The 17,538-nt window shown below is 43.9% G+C and overlaps 1 long non-coding RNA gene across 1 annotated transcript in view; it reads right to left on the bottom strand.

Moving 5' to 3' along the window:
- LOC310756521 overlaps positions 1 to 17,538 on the bottom strand; it is a 42,400-nt gene continuing 24,862 nt past the window's right edge. Inside the window, exons 3-4 of the long non-coding RNA XR_014544916.1 lie at positions 2,565 to 3,616; positions 1 to 743 (exon numbers count right to left, since the gene is read on the bottom strand). This is a non-coding gene — a long non-coding RNA (uncharacterized lncRNA). The remainder of the gene's footprint in view (positions 744 to 2,564; positions 3,617 to 17,538) is intronic.

Genomic DNA, 17,538 nt, shown 5'->3' with positions numbered 1-17,538 from the left:
TTGATAATGTAATAGCTTTTATTGAACCATCCTATAAATCATCATGCACATGCTTTCAGGCCAAAGAGGTACCTTGGATACACTGGATAATGCAGATTGAGTTATTTTACTGAAATAATGCTAAGGTTCAAAGGAACATCAGGCTCAGATTATTTTCAATGGATCCACTGCCATTTCTATGATTGAGCCTGCAGTGTTTGCTAAATTTCAATGCATTTGACTCACTCATGAGGTCAAGAACAAACCAGGAAATGCATTTTTGAATGTTCTGCATTGAGAATGGTACTAGAGAGCAAACATAATAAATTCTATCAAACTTTTCCTGTAAGGCATAATAGAGTATTTTTAGCTTTGCAGAAAACATGGCTGGCCATTTTTTTATTACACATTGTTCTAAAGGATCTAGCTTTAAGTGTTTTTATCGCTTGTATTTTATCTTGTTGGGTTTTGTTGTAAAAAGCAACTAACAAATGTAATAAATAATAAGAATCCATAAATGTGAATTTGCAGGTGTTCTCCGACAACCCGAATCGCAACCCTGCTGCAGGTTGTGCAAAAGTCATCACTTATGGTAAGGATAGCCCTTTCTAGAAGTTACCTGATGAACAAAACAAGGGATGCATTTCATTCCACTCCGAATCTTTCTTGTGCTTGAGATTTTGTCATTTTATTTTGGGCAGATCACACACGTTGTTCTCTTCTTCATTCTCCATGTGACCCATCTGGCCCCGCTTCTACTACTACTACTACTAATAATAATTTATTATTTGTACCCCGCCCATCTGGCTGGGTTTCCCCAGCCACTCTGGGCGGCTTCCAACAAAGATGAAAAATACACTAAAATGTCACATATTAAAAACTTCCCTGAACAGGGCTGCCTTCAGATGTCTTCTGAATGTCAGGTAGTTGTTTATCGCTTTGACATCTGATGGGAGGGCGTTCCACAGGGTGGGCGCCACTACTGAGAAAGACCTCTGTCTGGTTCCCTGTAACTTGGCCTCTCACTGTGAGGGAACCGCCAGAAGGCCCTCGGAGCTGGACCTCAGTGTCCGGGCAGAACGATGGGGGAGGAGACGCTCCTTCAGATATACTGGACCGAGGCCGTTTAGGGCTTTAAAGGTCAGCACCAACACTTTGAATTGTGCTCGGAAACGTACTGGGAGCCAATGTAGGTCTTTCAAGACCGGTGTTATATTGTCTCGGCGGCCACCCGCAGTCACCAGTCTAGCTGCCGCGTTCTGGATTAGTTGTAGTTTCCGGGTCACCTTCAAAGGTAGCTCCACGTAGAGCGCATTGCAGTAGTCCAAGCGGGAGATAACCAGAGCATGCACCACTCTGGCGAGACAGTCTGCAGGCAGATAGGGTCTCAGCCTACGTACCAGATGGAGCTGGTAAACAGCTGCCCTGGATACAGATTTGACCTGTGCCTCCATGGACAGCTGTGAGTCCAAAATGACTCCCAGGCTGCGCACCTGGTCCTTCAGGGGCACAGTTACCCCATTCAGGACCAGGGAATCCTCCACACCTGCCCGCCTCCTGTCCCCCAAAAACAGTACTTCTGTCTTGTCAGGATTCAACCTCAATCTGTTAGCCGCCATCCATCCTCCAACCGCCTCCAGACACTCACACAGGACCTTCACCGCCTTCACTGGTTCTGATTTAAAAGAGAGGTAGAGCTGGGTATCATCCGCATACTGATGAACACCCAGCCCAAACCTCCTGATGATCTCTCCCAGTGGCTGCATGTAAATGTTGAAAAGCATGGGGGAGAGAGGACAGAACCCTGAGGCACCCCACAAGTGAGAGCCCAGGGGTCTGAACACTCATCCCCCACACCACTTTCTGAACACGGCCCAGGAGGAAGGAGCGGAACCACTGTATGACAGTGCCCCCAGCTCCCAGCCCCTCAAGACGGTCCAGAAGGATGTTGTGGTCGATGGTATCAAACGCCGCTGAGAGATCCAGCAGAACTAGGAAACAGCTCTCACCTTTGTCCCTAGCCCGCCGGAGATCATCAACCAGTGCGACCAAGGCAGTTTCAGTCCCATGATGAGGCCTGAATCCCGACTGGAAGGGATCCAAATGGTCCGCTTCTTCCAGGCGTGCCTGGAGTTGTTCAGCAACCACTCGCTCAATCACCTTGCCCAAGAATGGAAGATTTGAGACTGGGCGATAATTGGCCATCGTGGCCGCATCTAAAGATGGTTTTTTAAGAAGCGGTTTAATAACCGCCTCTTTCAGCGGGTCTGGGAAGGCTCCCTCACGGAGGGAAGCATTCACCACCCCACGAAGCCCATCACCCAGTCCTTCCTGGCTAGCTTTTATAAGCCAGGATGGGCAAGGATCCAGGAGACAGGTGGTTGGCTTCACTCATCCAAGCAGCCTGTCCACATCCTCGGAGGTAACAGATTGGAATTGATCCCACACAACTTGACTACACAGGACTCTAGCACTCTCCCGCACTGGCCCTGCTCCCACGGTGGAGTCTACTTCTTCCCAAATCTGAGCGATTTTATCTGCAAAAAACTTTGCAAAATCATTGCAGGAGATCATGTGGCCCGTACTGGCACCCATGAATCCTTGGGAAAACAGATATGTGAATTGTGCTCAGCTAATTCAGAGCCAGCACTGATGTCTATTGTTGTGGCAGTGATTTTCCTATATGATAATGAAAACCACTGGTCAATTGTGGAAGGAAAGGTCTACTCTACCATTCGATAATGGTTGCCCACTTCAGATTCTTTTCCTTTAAAGAAGAGAGAAGCATGTAGCAGCCATACCATTGCACTCAGGTCATAAGAACACAGGAACAGCCTGTTGGATCAGACCAATGGCCATCTAGCCCAACATCCCCGAAGCCTCCAGGGTCCATTTGGGGACATAGCCATGACTGATGGCATGCAGAAGATAAAGCTTTGTGTGAACTGGCCCTAAGCTACTTTATGATCAGGTCTATAGGATAATGAGAATTGTCCATGGCCTTATATCCATGCAGTGCTCCATGCCAACCCAAAAGCCAAATGCTCAGTTTAGTTCTCAAGAAAACTTCTACTTATTTTGTGCCTGCTTCTGTCACTTAAACTGCAGGTTTTCTGTTGAGGTTTGCTTTTCTAGGTCTGATGGTTGCTCACAAATCAGCCAGGTGTTTAGGCAGCAGATATGCTCAAGTTCCATGCAGTAGCCTAATAAAGGTTAATTTAAATGCATGAGTAAGACAGGGAGTCAGATTTACCAATATCCAGCTCCCTCGTGCCTCAAGACATCTGCATTTTATAAACGTTTTCAAAAATGTTTATTTTTGGTGTCCACACAGGTGGGCCATGCGAAGTGTTGCCAGAGATCGGCAGGTGGGATTATCGCACAAAATCTTCACAGCGTGGTGGCAAATCTCTACCCTTCCATAGCTTTCCATAGATTTATATATTGCAGAGCTTTTCCAGAAGAAGTTGAATACAACAGAGAAGTTCTGTCTTGCGGTTGGTGCACGTTTTGCTCTCCATTCGTACACGGCAATTGTCCGCGCTGCAAATGTGATGTGGTGGGCAGAAAGTTGGACGCTGAGGAAATCTCTGCTCAAGTCTTTGCTCAGCCATGAAGCATTCTGGATATAGAATGCCTCATGAAAAGTGAATCATAAATAAGAATAATAATTAATAATAATAATACACTAGCACCAGTGAGTTGCTATCTACCTCATCAATCTCCCATGATCATTATGAGGAAAAATAAGATAACGCCTTCATGCAAGCAGGACTTCCCCTTCTGCTTCCACAGTCCTCACCCTGGCAAACCCCTAAAGCAGATTTTGAGGGCGTGTCGGGGGTTGCAAGGAGAGATGAGTCCATTCTGCAAACAGTGCATGTTCTGGTGGGGGCTGACACAATTGGATTTCACCCTGCTATCTTATTAATGGAAGACTGTGCTTAAAAACAGGGACCTGTGATTAATTTTCTTTTTTCTAAACGACAGTCACTCTTCCCACTCTCCAATATTTGATTGATTTGTAAGTCTCCCAAAGTGCAATGCTGGACTTTGTCTATGTGCAACCCCCCACAACAGAACAAAAACATTTTAATCTAACAGTGTTCTGCTTTAATGAGGGACTGGACTTTACACTAAGCACCCAATGCTTATGGAACAGAATATGGAACAGATTTATTTTACACAAATCAGCAATATTTCACTGATTTCTTAACTCCGCCGCTATTTTCTGACCAGTCTCTCTGACCTATCTTCCTCCCACACAGAGGGTCTGCAATGATGCCCTATTTCTGAGTTTAGGCACGCTATATAGCTCAAGTGTTCACTAAAAAAGGAAAACTGTGCTGAAGACATGCCAAGAAAGTGTCCTTCTGAAACAGATTAATTCATCAAAAGAGGCACCTCACTGGACTCCACAGCAAAATAAAGCAATGTGGCCTTCATTATTCAGACTTAGTTTTCAGTACCCAAGTTCTTTCTTGTTCTAGTTCCCACTGGCTTTGTCTCTATATGTAGGCTAATCTCTGCATTATGTGCCTTCAAAAGAGCTGGCAGGAATGTGAAGGATTTGAAGAAATATTATCCTTTATCTAGCACTCCTTTTGCTGCTGAAGGGTCCCTTGAGAATATATGACTCCTCTAGTTTGCCTTGCAGACCAGCTCCTTGAGTGAGACGGATTAACATACACTCATTTGCTCTTGTTTCTTTAACTTAATGTTTGTGACGACCCATTGTCCTCAAAAATGAAGATCGTAAATAATTTCATTCTCATAGTTGAGCACCGTTTGGTGGTAAAGTGGGATACAAATTGAGTGTATCCATCAATATAGCAAGCATGTCCTTATTAAAGTAACAAACGTTTTACGTACCTCTCACCCTGCCTGCCATTACATCCAAAAATTCCACACTATGACCACATTCACACCATACATTTAAAGTTCTCTGGTGTCACTTCAAACCATCGTGGCTTCCCTCAAATAATTATGAGAGCTATAGCTTCTTGAGTTTGCTGAGAGTTTTTAGGAGACCCCATTCCCCCCGAAAATGGTTTAGCAATCAATCCTTCTTCACAGGGAATTGTGAGACTAGACCAGTGTTTATTGCGGGAAATTTATAGTGTTTATAGTGTGGAAATTTAACAGAGAAAATAACTGGCAGACAAAAGGATGAATGCCAGTGAAGGAGCTCTTGAAGCCGGTCTTTCCAAGCATTGAAGTATTTAGGAGTGGGGGGAAGATGCTGAGTTCTGTCCATGAATTCTCCAAAAAAAGTTTGGAAAGAACTGAAATGGGCAGATTTCTCCCATCACTACTCAAGTGTCTTCTGTAAAGAGATGATGAGTGCTAATTAACAAAAGTCTTTGCCTTCAAACTTTATAGTCTAAAATAAAAATGATGGATAGGTTCAGAAGCAGAAGTGAGGTGCAGCCATGGAAACATTAAAAGGCTCATTCAAAAGGTCTAGTTCTCTGAGCCCTTCAGACTCTGCATGATAAATTATTATATCTCCACTAAATTTCTGAGACTACCATGTCAATGTAGTCTGGAACCTTTAAAGAAAGGGAAGCAGAAGCATGGAAACAGATTAAATACCACCAGATTTTTCATGTGTGCAACCTACTGTTTGACTTTGAACAAATGGAAACGTGTGTGACCTGATCAATCATAAAAGAAGCGAAAATATTCACTTCAGTTGCAAAATCACTAAGCAGGCTGGTTGCACCCAGGGCATTTCCAGTTGCATCTGTTGGGAGCGCACAATACCTATTCATTCCTAATTCTATTTTTGGAAGGGTGGTGGGTGGGGGAGCTGAGCATTGGCTCTGCTGCCTCCACCCTTGACATCCTCACATTGAGTGCACTGATTTGAAGGGGGGTTGTAAACATGTTCAGCTGAATGCATGTAAAGTCCTTCCTATTATCAGCAACATTGCATGATCAGGGGCCCAGATTGCAGAGATTCAGCAAAAATGAGTTTACAGTCCCACTTCAGACCTACCCAATATGGGGAAATTGATAATGGAGGGAAGTAGGGGCAGTATTGGCAACTGGTAATTCCTTATTTTCTCCGTTTCAGAATTGCCCTTTATGTAGCAGTTTTCTATCGGAGAAATTAATACGCACAAACCATAACTTACACCCGATGAGCAATATAACGTTGGTATCAGATAGCACCTATCTAGGTTTTAGTCTACATTCTAATCAGATTTTTTATCCCCCGTTGAAGCTTTGTGCAAATGCCTTTTCAAATACTGACAGTGATTATCTGAAGAAGCATTAAGTTATTTTGCCTGTGAGCCTTCTGTACAAACAAATCCTACATTCCACAGAGTCTTCATGCATTTGTTTCTTCTCCCACTCCACCAACACTAACACTTACCAGCTATGTGGGCCTATGTGACACATAAAGAAAACAGAGATGTCAAGAAACGGGGAGGGAGGTGTGGTGGATCACCTAAAGATGGGTAGCTATGAAAGAGATAAAATTATTTCACAAGGTGGGGGGAGGGAGTGTTACCAAGACTTTCATGCTTATATACAGTAAGGAGAAGAAATTGTTACCATGGCACCAAGAGAATTTCTGGCTTGTGAACACAAACACATATGTGAACATTTCCTGAGACAGTAACCACAGCAAAACATACATGCAAAATGGTCAAAACTTTTCACCATTATGCTTTTAACTGTTTTTTTATTTATTTTGTTTTGTTTCAAGGACCCTCTTAAAATTCGTGATGTGGTTGCTACTGCTTTCTACTGCTTGCTACTGTTAAATTATGGAAGGAAAGTCTGCTTTAGACTGATTTCTTCAAACAATCCGTTGTGAGCACAGAGACGGCCATATGCTAATGAAGTTTCAGTGTGTCCATACTTTCTCATTCACTTCCATGGAACTGAGCAGGCAGAACAATCACTACCTTACGCATCGTAGATTTTTGAGGGGATGTGCTTGAGGCCACAATGGAACTCATGGGCACCATGTTGGCAACCCCTTCATTAGAAGCACCACCTGGAGTCTGTCCTGTTCCTATTCATTGTGATGCCTGGATAATTTTATTGAATATTTCATGTTGCATTTTACTGTATTCTTTGTATACGGCTTTGAGAACATTGGTGGAAAGTGGTCTAAAAATGGAATTACTAATAAGAAAACAATCATATAAGAAAACAAAAAGGGCTGAAAAACCAAGACAGAGAAGCAAAACCTAAGAGTTCCTTAGAGGTCATTCTGAGACCCATTTTCTTCTGTGTCTGTTAGCAGCTTGTCATGGCTTTAGGGGTTGCTTGTGCGTAAGTTGCCGCCGCTCTGGGCTAGGTTGGCTGGTTAAACCATTTCTCTCTGGACAGCCATCCACTCCGTGGCTGTTCAGTCGCTGGCAGAATCCGTCAGTGGGCGTTTCTTAAACCTTTTCCAACATAAAAGTTGTTTGACGCCCAGTCTCCTCCTACTCTCCCTGCGCGGAAGTCTTCTGCGCAGGGAGGGCGTGGGTAGCGGAGGACCTGTACTCTCCCCGCTGGTGTCCAGTGAAGAGTCCCGGAGCCTGCTCTCTGCTTCCCCCATTGGCCCCCCTCTATCCCTGGTGTTGCGCTGATTTTCTTCCCCAACAGGAGACCTGCCTCTCTCCGTGCTTGGCCCCTCTCCAGCATCGCTGTGGAGCCTCGCCTCCTCCTCTAGTTCCGATGGCAGTTCCCTGACACAGCTGTACTTGGGTGGTAAAAATGTGTCTGCTGATTAAATTTGCTGATGACTACAGATTGGGAGGTTTGTCAGAAGAGATAAGCATCAAAAAATTACAGAATGAACCACATGAGTTACAGAAATGGGATTCCGTTCAATAGTTGTGACTATAAGGTCATACACTTGGGAATCAATCATGAGCACTTCAGTAGCTGCTTGGACTTATCAGTAGGGAATCACAGAAAAAGAAAGGGAACTGTCGATCCCGGTTGATCGCAAGATGCCTATAAGCCACAAATAAAATATGGCCACATAAAGGAAAGTGCAAATCTAAGACATTTTTGTTGGCATGGCATTTCTGATAGGAGTACAGGAAAATACTCCTGTTCGTACAATGCAATTATATGGTTTCATTTAAGGATATTTTGGCAGATTTCTAATTTCTTTTCTGCATTTCCACATGGGAAAAGTGAGGGGGAAAGGGAGCTATTTGTAACTCTAGGGGCTCTAGGGGCCGCGAAATGCTGAGTCTTGATACAGCTGGCTCCCCTCCCCTCTAACCTTTCCCAATGGGAAAGGTGAGAACCACTACTCTGAGTGGCAGCTGGAAGGGAACGTTAGCATAACATTGCAAGCCCTGAAGGGAACAATTGTCAGAAGCAGTATGACTCTGAATACCAGTTTCTGGGAATTGCAGGATGGGACAGGGCCGCTGCACTCAGGTCCTGTTTATTGGCTTCTGGTTGGCCACTCTAGAACAGTATGTTGGACTAGATAGGCCTTTGGCCTGATTCAGCATGGCTCTTATTATCATTGTGGTGCTTCACCCACCTTCCCCTTCAGTTACAACTTGAAGAGGCGCTCCCAGAAGATGGTGTCCCATTTGGACAGTTGCTGAGGAGGCCCACAGGCTGATCTAAAAGGCCTGGTGTGCTGAATCCAGCCTGCAAGCTGTCAGGCCCCCATCCTTGAATCAGAGGATATATTAAAGATGCAGGCATCAGCTTGAGACAGCAGCAGCAGGGTGAGGTGTAGCAATGGTCTGACTCAGTACAAGGCAACTTGTTGATAATGTCAGGTTGTGGAAATGGAGGAAAGAGAACCCTGAGCATAGTCAGAGCCTGGGATAATGCAGAGAGAAATTTCAAGAAAGTAAAAGAGAAGGGGCAAAAGGGCAAGAGGAAAACGATTCTTGGTGGTATATGAAGCTTCACACTACATACTGTCAATTTTCTCCTTGAAAAAAATGGTGCTGGAGATGAGGACTTGAAATCACAAGTAAAAGATGAGGGAAACGACAGTAAGAGTTTTATGTCTTATCTCTTGCTATTCTCTTCTAACTCAGTTTTTTAAGTACATTGATCAAAATCCAGAGGCTTACAATCCCTCTTTGGTAATAGAACTTCTCTGTGTGCGCGCAAAGAGGGAATTGCATTCACTAGTATCTCTGGCACATTCAACCAGAACCACACTGTGAGAAAGTGTAATGAGCCAAGAAGACCTCAAAGCAGTTGCAGATTTTTAGCTTGATCAATACACACACACACACACACACACACACACACACACACACACACACTTACATACAGATAGGAACATATTGTAAGATCATCCAGCCTTGGGGTTTTGAACATGATCTCCTTGGGATTCCTGAAACATATTACAGTTTAGAAAGATGCTGACATTTCTACCCGGAAGTGTTCTAACACAGTCCCCCTTCTGCATCTTCATTTACCCTCTATGTCCCCTTTATTTGAAGATTGCTGCAAGCAAAGCAAAATGAAAATGAGTTTGATAGTGTCTGCTGCCGCTTTCTTTACATCCAGGCTGTATATTACATGCTGGCAAGATTAAAAAATGGAACAGTGTTCCTTTCTCATTACAATGATTCTAATGAAAATGATAAATGGGTTCAAATAAACTCAGTTCAAGTGACAAGTGATAAGATCTCCTGGAATGCTCTCTGAGACCCAATTCTGTGGATTCCATGATGCCATTATCTTCTTTGGACTGTAATGAAATTGGTGGTGGTTTTTAAAAGGCCTGTCCCATGTGACACACTCAAATTTCTCTGGGATGGTGTGATAATCTTCATCCAATCTCAGACTCAGGCCATCGGTGTCACAGAGCTGCTGGAAAGCTGGAACCAGCACATCTCCACAAGAACCGCATATACTCAACAGGTTAAAATTATGACATGCAAATCAATATGAATAAGCAAATTGCACAAATAAGCAGACTGTGCAAATAAGCAAATGGTGCAAACCAGCAAACTGTGCAGATAATCAAACTTCAAAGTTACACGAAAGTTCTATAATTACAAAATGATTTTTGCACTGCTCTGCTGCTCTATGGTAGGCTGATACATCAATCCCTTTCAAAGGTTCTTAATCATCAGCAGAGCTGGTGCAAAACTGTGTTGTGTTCTCAAATATTAAAGCGGTCAGGACCCACAGATGTTTGCTATAAGCACCTACCTCCACAGCTACCTACAAGCAAAGTCCTTCTTCATTTTGCACCTTGTATTATATGCATTTTACAGCTTCAAGAATTAAGGGCCATGAGGCTGGGTGTAGCATGGCAATGTGAGGATATTGTCTTCATGTCTCTAATGCCCTCCATTCTCAATAGTTGCCTTCCATTGAAGTTGAATGCTACATTTCTGTACTTCAACCCACAAGTGTGGAAATCCCAGAAAATTTACAGTAGCAATGAACCCCTGGTGACTTCAAGGTCTTTGGCAGTTAAGGTAATTTGTTTTGTGAGACCCACCTCTTTAGCTGAACATATACAGCTTCATTCCATTTGGAATGGATCTATTTGTTGTTACAACTGCATATTCTGTTGCTGTAACTTGCACTGGGATCTTTCTGTGAAGGATGGGTAAGAAATCTTATAAAAGTAAAGGGAATCAAGTCCTTCTCTTCCAAAGTCAATGTGGGGAGCTGTGTCTAAGCAAAATTTCTTCTCTTCCCTTTCCCCCAGGCCACTTTGGAGGGGCCCATAGGCTCAGCTCCCACCCCAAAATGACACAACAGCTTTGGGACAATATCTTTAAAGCACATTCAAAGCACATTTGCCCCCCCCCCAAAGACTTCTGGGCACTGTAGTTTTCGCCTCACAAAGTTACAATTCCCAGCTACGCCTCACAGTGTTACAATTCCCAGCTAACCCTTAACTGCAGTGCCCAGAATTCTTTGAGGAAGAGAAAGTGGGTCAAGTGTGCTTTAAACGTAAAGTGTGTGTGCTGCCAGAAGCACATTCTTTCTACCTCCGATCAGGGCTAATGCCTCCTCACTGTCCTCTGCTGGTGATGATATTCCTGCAACTGCAAGAGTAGGCTATTCCTCTGTCCATTTGGGATCACTGTATGCACAAGATTCATTTGACCTTTTTTTCAAGTAAGACTCGCAACGAAGTGTTGCTGTGTGAAGTGCTCCTATTCAGCTAGTTAGCCATGTTTTCTTTCATGATACTACATTCCATGCCTTCTCACTCTTCCATCCACTGTTTTCCATTCTTTCCCTCAACAGGCAGATACTCAGCACTTCCCTCCCTTTTGCTTATGCATTCCTCCCCCCAAAGTTTATTTTTATTTTAGGGGAGTACTTTTGAAAAACTGGGGGGAGGGGGTATCATCCAGATCTATTGATACCTTTCTCTTGTCCATGGATGGTGTTGCTTGAGCTACCTAAGAATTGGTACTCAGAGAACTCATTCACTACGAGTAAATAAAAAGGTAAAGGGACCCCTGACCATTAGGTCCAGTCGTGACCGACTCTGGGGTTGCGGCGCTCATCTCGCTTTATTGGCCAAGGGAGCCAGCGTACAGCTTCCAGGTCATGTGGCCAGCATGACTAAGCTGCTTCTGGTGAACCAGATCAGCACACGGAAACGCCATTTACCTTCCCGCCAGAGCGGTACCTATTTATCTACTTGCACCCGGGGGTGCTTTCAAACTGCTAGGTTGGCAGCAGCAGGGACCGAGCAACAGGAGCACACCCCGTGGTGGGGATTCGAACCGCCGACCTTCTGATCGGCAAGTCCTAGGCTCTGTGGTTTAACCCACAGCGCCACCCGCGTCCCAATGAGTAAATATGCTAGGTTTATTTTCAAGCAGCATCATATCACATTTTCCCTCCCTTCTTCAGGAGAAACTTTCATACCCTATAGTTCACCTGGAAGGTTCATTCACCCATAGCAGGTGTGGGCAACCTTTGGCTCTCCAGATGTTGTTGAACTACAACTCCCATCAATGATCAAGGGCAACCAACATGAACAAGGCAAGGGAATGGAATGATTCCCCCCGTGAAAAAAGGTTGCAGATTTTTTTGGAGCCACTAGGTAATTTGAACTCTCTCATGAAGAGAGTCCTACTTATTTATCTTTTGTTTTGGGTCCAGCATAAAAAGTGCTTGGTAGGAGGCATTCATGTATATAAAGAAAGAACTTCTCAAAAGAAAAAAATCAAAGAGAATGTTAATATGACACAGAATGTGATATGAGCACATAACACAGAAAAAAACACAATGGTAACAAGGAGAAAGATATTTCAAAAGCTTTCTAAGGATTTTAAGGAGCATGTCAAGAATTTTACTCAGCTGGTTTTTCTAAGCTGTCCCAAAGGACAAGATGAAGAGCAATTAGTATATTCCTACCTCAATAGGCACTAAAGTCTCCCATGTGTGCCTCTTCCTAGTTCCTGCTGGTTCACCGGCCATGGCTGTTCCTGGACAGAGATGCCATTGTCACAGTAATCCCTGCTCTGGTAACCTCTCAGCTGAGTGGTTGTAACATGCTTTCTGTGGAGCCATCCTTGGGCCTCTCAGCCTAACCTACTTCATAGGGTTGTTGTGGGAATTATATGTGGAAGTGGAGAACCATGTATGACACCTTGAGTTCCTTAGAGAAACATGTGATATATACATGCAATCCATCAAAGTACACTGTGCAGGAACATGGGATAAAGCCGTTTCTGTGGTGGCAGAATACCCTCCTCTCTGAGATACAACTTGCGCACATATTTGTTCAGGAAATTTTGGTGGACTCATGGATGTAACTGGGACCAGTTGCAAACTTAATTAAATTGTCTACCGGCTTTGTTGTTAGAAATGTGTGGTTTTAATAGTGGTTGTAATTTTTCTCTCTCAATTAAATGATGTGTGATTTTATTTTATTTTTATTGTGTTTTATATTGTAGTTCATCCTGATATTCATTTCATGAAAGAAGGGCTAGATGCTGAAATAGTAAATAAATAAATTTTCACAGCCTTACTGGTAAACACTAACTTTCAAAGAATTTCTTTTTTTATAAATAAGTTTTATTCATTTTCCAATAAAAAAATTTCAATTATTATCAAATCAAATCATATCAAATCAAATCATATACACTATCACCAATTATATATTCCAAATTAAATTAAATTAATTTCCAGGGACTCCCCATGTTCTGGTTTCTAGAGGAAATGCCTTTTATTTATGTTCTGCTCTCTTGCTTGTTGGTTCCATTTTCAAAATTCTGATTGTCCATCTTCATCTTATCAATCTGTCAGTCTCTGGTATGTGACTCAAAATCTTGTTTTATTTTTTTTACATATATATTTTTATTAATTTTAACATATAAATTATAAAATGTACCACAAAACTTATCACTTATACAATCTTTTTAGACTTCCATCAGCACCTCTGATGATCCACCGTTTTAACCACTTCTTATGCATTTCTTAACTTTATATTGCCTTTACATCTCTTAACAAGTCATCCTCCCCCTTGTCCATTTTTACAATACTTCTAATAATACTCCTCACAAAACTTCTTGCAACCCTACAAACGTTGTCTGTTCTTCACAATTACTTTTCAAATAGTCTGTAAATTTACTCCAGTCTTCCGTGAATTTCTGGTCTCGCCGGTTTCAAATCCTTCCTGTTAGTTTATCTAATTCTGCATAGTCCATTAACTTCATCCTCCATTCTTCAATCGTTGGTAACTCTTCTTGCTTCCATTTTTGGGCCAATAATATTCTTGCTGCTGTTATTGCATATAAAAAGAGCTTACATTCCTTTCTATTTATGTCACTCCCCACAATGCCCAATAAAAATGCTTCTGGTTTCTTTATAAATGTATATTTCAACATTTTTTTCAACTCATTATATATCATCATACTACCATACTACCCTGAATATGCCCGATCTCGTCAAAATCTTGTTTTAACAGGTCTTTATATCTAATTAGCACGCAGGGGGCTTATATTCCATATTTTCCTTTATTAGCTTATTTTGAAAAACAGTTCTCGCTCAGTGATCTCACTTGATCAGAAAAGAATTTCTGATCAACACTTTTCAATAGTTGACTTTTGACCTAGGAATAATATTGATTTCCTTCCCTTTGAAATTCTCTGCCCCTACTTTGCTTCGATAAATTCTCTTTTTTTGCCAGCATTTCCAGATAATAATGATCTCTATATTTGAGCTTTCCTCCTTTGATCCCACTGTTCTTGGGATAGTTTCATTATTAACTGCCCAGAACCTCATTTACTCCCCCCCCCATCATCTCATCTTCAGTCACTGTTATGGGCACAACCAACCAAAGAATGATTGTTCTGAATTAGCCGTGCAATCTTAATAATGTCTACTCAAAAGTAAATTCTACTGAATTCAGTGGAACATCATACTCCTAGCTAAATGGGGTTAGGATTGCAGCCTTAAACTCCTTATTTGATCCATTGTTATTTCTTCTGAATTCAACTGGGCAAAATCCAGTCTTGGTTGTCCCTGACTTGCAAACACTGAGGTGATAGAAAATAGCAAGCTAAAGAGGACAGGATGAAAACGGCAGAGACAAGAGGTCATAATACTGAATCAAGCTTAAAATGAAAGCGAAACTAACTCATATTTTCATATATTTGTCTTTATATTCTTTGTGATATGTAGGCCATCACATAAGGTAAAAATCAGTAAAGGCACATTTTATATACTGGGTGAAAAGATACCATTATCAGAGGGAATTAAACAAAAGTGCATCGGCTTTTGGGACTAGAATGATTTTAGCCACATTATTCTAATATGTGGAAAGGTTAGAATTTGGTGACCTTTCTTTTTCATTTTGCATATGCAGAATTTTTGAGCATGCAGAATGTTTTCCTTGGTTAACTCTATGCCTGTCTTCCAAATAAAAATAATTCAAAGTTCTTTTCTATAAAGGGTTTTCTCATTCCACGGGTGGGAATGACTTCCATTGATAAGATCATGTTGTTCAGACAATCCAATACCATGTAGCTAATGGACGGGTATGTTACATCATGGTGCATGATGTCAAGGTATTAATGAATGTCAAGAGATCACTGACAGGCCATGCAATTCAAATGATTGATGAAAACAGATGCATAGTTCTAAGGAGACAGTGAACATAAGCTGAAAAAGCAGAGTATCATTCAGGAAAAGAAAGAGTGATTTATTTAAAGTGTTGTTCCAGAAAATAGTTTGATAGCATACATGCACCTACATTACAGTTTTAAACTTGTTTACCGTATTTTTCGCACGATTGGACGCACCGGACGATAGGACGCACCTAGTTTTCAGGGGGGGAAATCAAGGAAAAAATATGATTCCCCCCCCCCAGCTCTGGGAGCAGTGGACAGGCTGCACGCAGCCTGTGCGCTACTCCAAGACCTTCTCCCTGCTTTTGCGGGAGGTGGCGGAATTCCCCCACCTCCCGCAAAAGCCCACAGGAGCCCCGCGTGACTCCTGCGGGCTTTTCGACCAGGAGGGAGAAGGGACTGAAACGGCCGGTCAGTCCCTTCTCCCTCTTTGGGGAAAAGCCCCCAAGAACCGCTCGCTCTTTAAAGGCTGCGCGGCTCCTGCGGGCTTTTCTAGGAGGTGGGGGAATTCCTAGAAAAGCCAGCAAAGCCGTGCAGCCCCTTTAAAGAGCGCACGGCTTTTGCCTGCTTTTGCGGGAGGTGGGGGAATTCCCCCATCTCCCGCAAAAGCCCGCAGGAGGGAGAAGGGACTGACTCGGCCAGTCAGTCCCTTCTCCCTCCTTGGGGAAAAGCCCCCAAGAGCCGCTCGCTCTTTAAAGGCTGCGCGGCTCCTGCGGGCTTTTCTAGGAGGTGGGGGAATTCCTAGAAAAGCCAGCAAAGCCGTGCAGCCCCTTTAAAGAGTGCACGGCTTTTGCCTGCTTTTGCGGGAGGTGGGGGAATTCCTCCATCTCCCGCAAAAGCCCGCAGGAGGGAGAAGGGACTGACTCGGCCAGTCAGTCCCTTCTCCCTCCTTGGGGAAAAGCCCCCAAGAGCTGCGCGCTCTTTAAAGGCTGTGCAGCTCTTGCAGGCTTTTCTGGAGGTGGGGGAATTCCCCCACCTCGCAGAAAAGCCTGCAAGAGCCGCGCAGCCTTTAAAGAGCGCTCCGCTTTTGCCTGCTTTTGCGGGAGGTGGGGGAATTCCCCCATCTCCCGCAAAAGCCCACAGGAGGGTTGGAGAGTAGCGGGAAGGCGTCGCACGCCTTCCCGCTGCCCCCCAATCTCTGGGGCTGGCGATGGGGGAAGCGCTGCTTTCCCCACCGCCAGCCTCAAACCCGGGTTGGAGAGTAGCGGAAAGGCGTTGCGCGCCTTCCTGCTGCCCCCCATCCTCTGGGGCTGGCGATGGGGGAAGTGCTGCTTTCCCCACCGCCAGCCTCAAACCTGGGTTGGAGAGTAGCGGGAAGGCATCGCTCGCCTTCCCGCTGCCCCCCAATCTCTGGGGCTGGCGATGGGGGAAGCGCTGCTTTCCCCACCGCCAGCCTCAAACCCGGGTTGGAGAGTAGCGGAAAGGCGTTGCGCGCCTTCCTGCTGCCCCCCATCCTCTGGGGCTGGCGATGGGGGAAGTGCTGCTTTCCCCACCGCCAGCCTCAAACCTGGGTTGGAGAGTAGCGGGAAGGCATCGCTCGCCTTCCCGCTGCCCCCCAATCTCTGGGGCTGGCGATGGGGGAAGCGCTGCTTTCCCCACCGCCAGCCTCGAAGCCGGGTTGGAGAGTAGCGGGAAGGCGTTGCGCGCCTTCCCACTGCCCCCAATCTCTGGGGCTGGCAATGGGGGAAGCGCTGCTTTCCCCACCGCCAGCCTCAAAGAGCAGACTCTCCTGGCTTCAGCGGAAGCAACGCAAAGCCTCCGGAGCGCAGGCTTCGGAGGCTTTGCCTTGCTATCGCTGAAGCCAGGGAGCCTGCATTCGCTCCATAGGACGCACACACATTTCCCCTTCATTTTTGGAGGGGAAAAAGTGCGTCCTATAGAGCGAAAAATACGGTAAATCTGGCCTGCCTTCTACCAAGAATTTTGAGAATAGCAGTTTCGTGAGAGTCTAGATTTTCCTCTGTTGAAGGTTCACAGGAAACTACAGATCCTGGAGATTCTACAAGACATGCTGGCTAAACTAGTTTGAAACTGGTTTAGCAGTGCAATCCTATACATGTCTGCTCAAAAGCCCCATTGAATTCAATGGGGTTTACTACCATGCTACTTAATTTGTAATGTGGGCACACTCCATGAGTGAATTTTAACATTTTATTGACTATGAGAACTATAATACAGCAGTTTCCAATGAAGAATTCTTGCCAGTGTGTCAACAGATTATAATTGAATGAGAGAATCTGAAAATAATAATAGATATGATGGACTATATGGAATTGGCGGAAATGACTGGCAGAATCCGAGACCAGGGAGAAGAGTTGGTGGAAGAAGATTGGAAGAAATTTAAAGACTACTTGCAGAAATATTGTAAAATCAATGAATGTTAAAATGATGTTGGATTGAAAACAAGAGGCATTAGTAACAAAGTTAATAAGAATATGCAAAAATGGATAGATAATGGATGAAAATATTTAGTTATAATATGTTAAGATATAGAGTTAAGATA

Source organism: Podarcis filfolensis (genome assembly GCF_964270895.1).
Source record: "Podarcis filfolensis genome assembly, chromosome: 1".
NCBI lineage: Eukaryota > Metazoa > Chordata > Lepidosauria > Squamata > Lacertidae > Podarcis > Podarcis filfolensis.
This window is presented reverse-complemented; position numbering and strand designations above follow the sequence as displayed.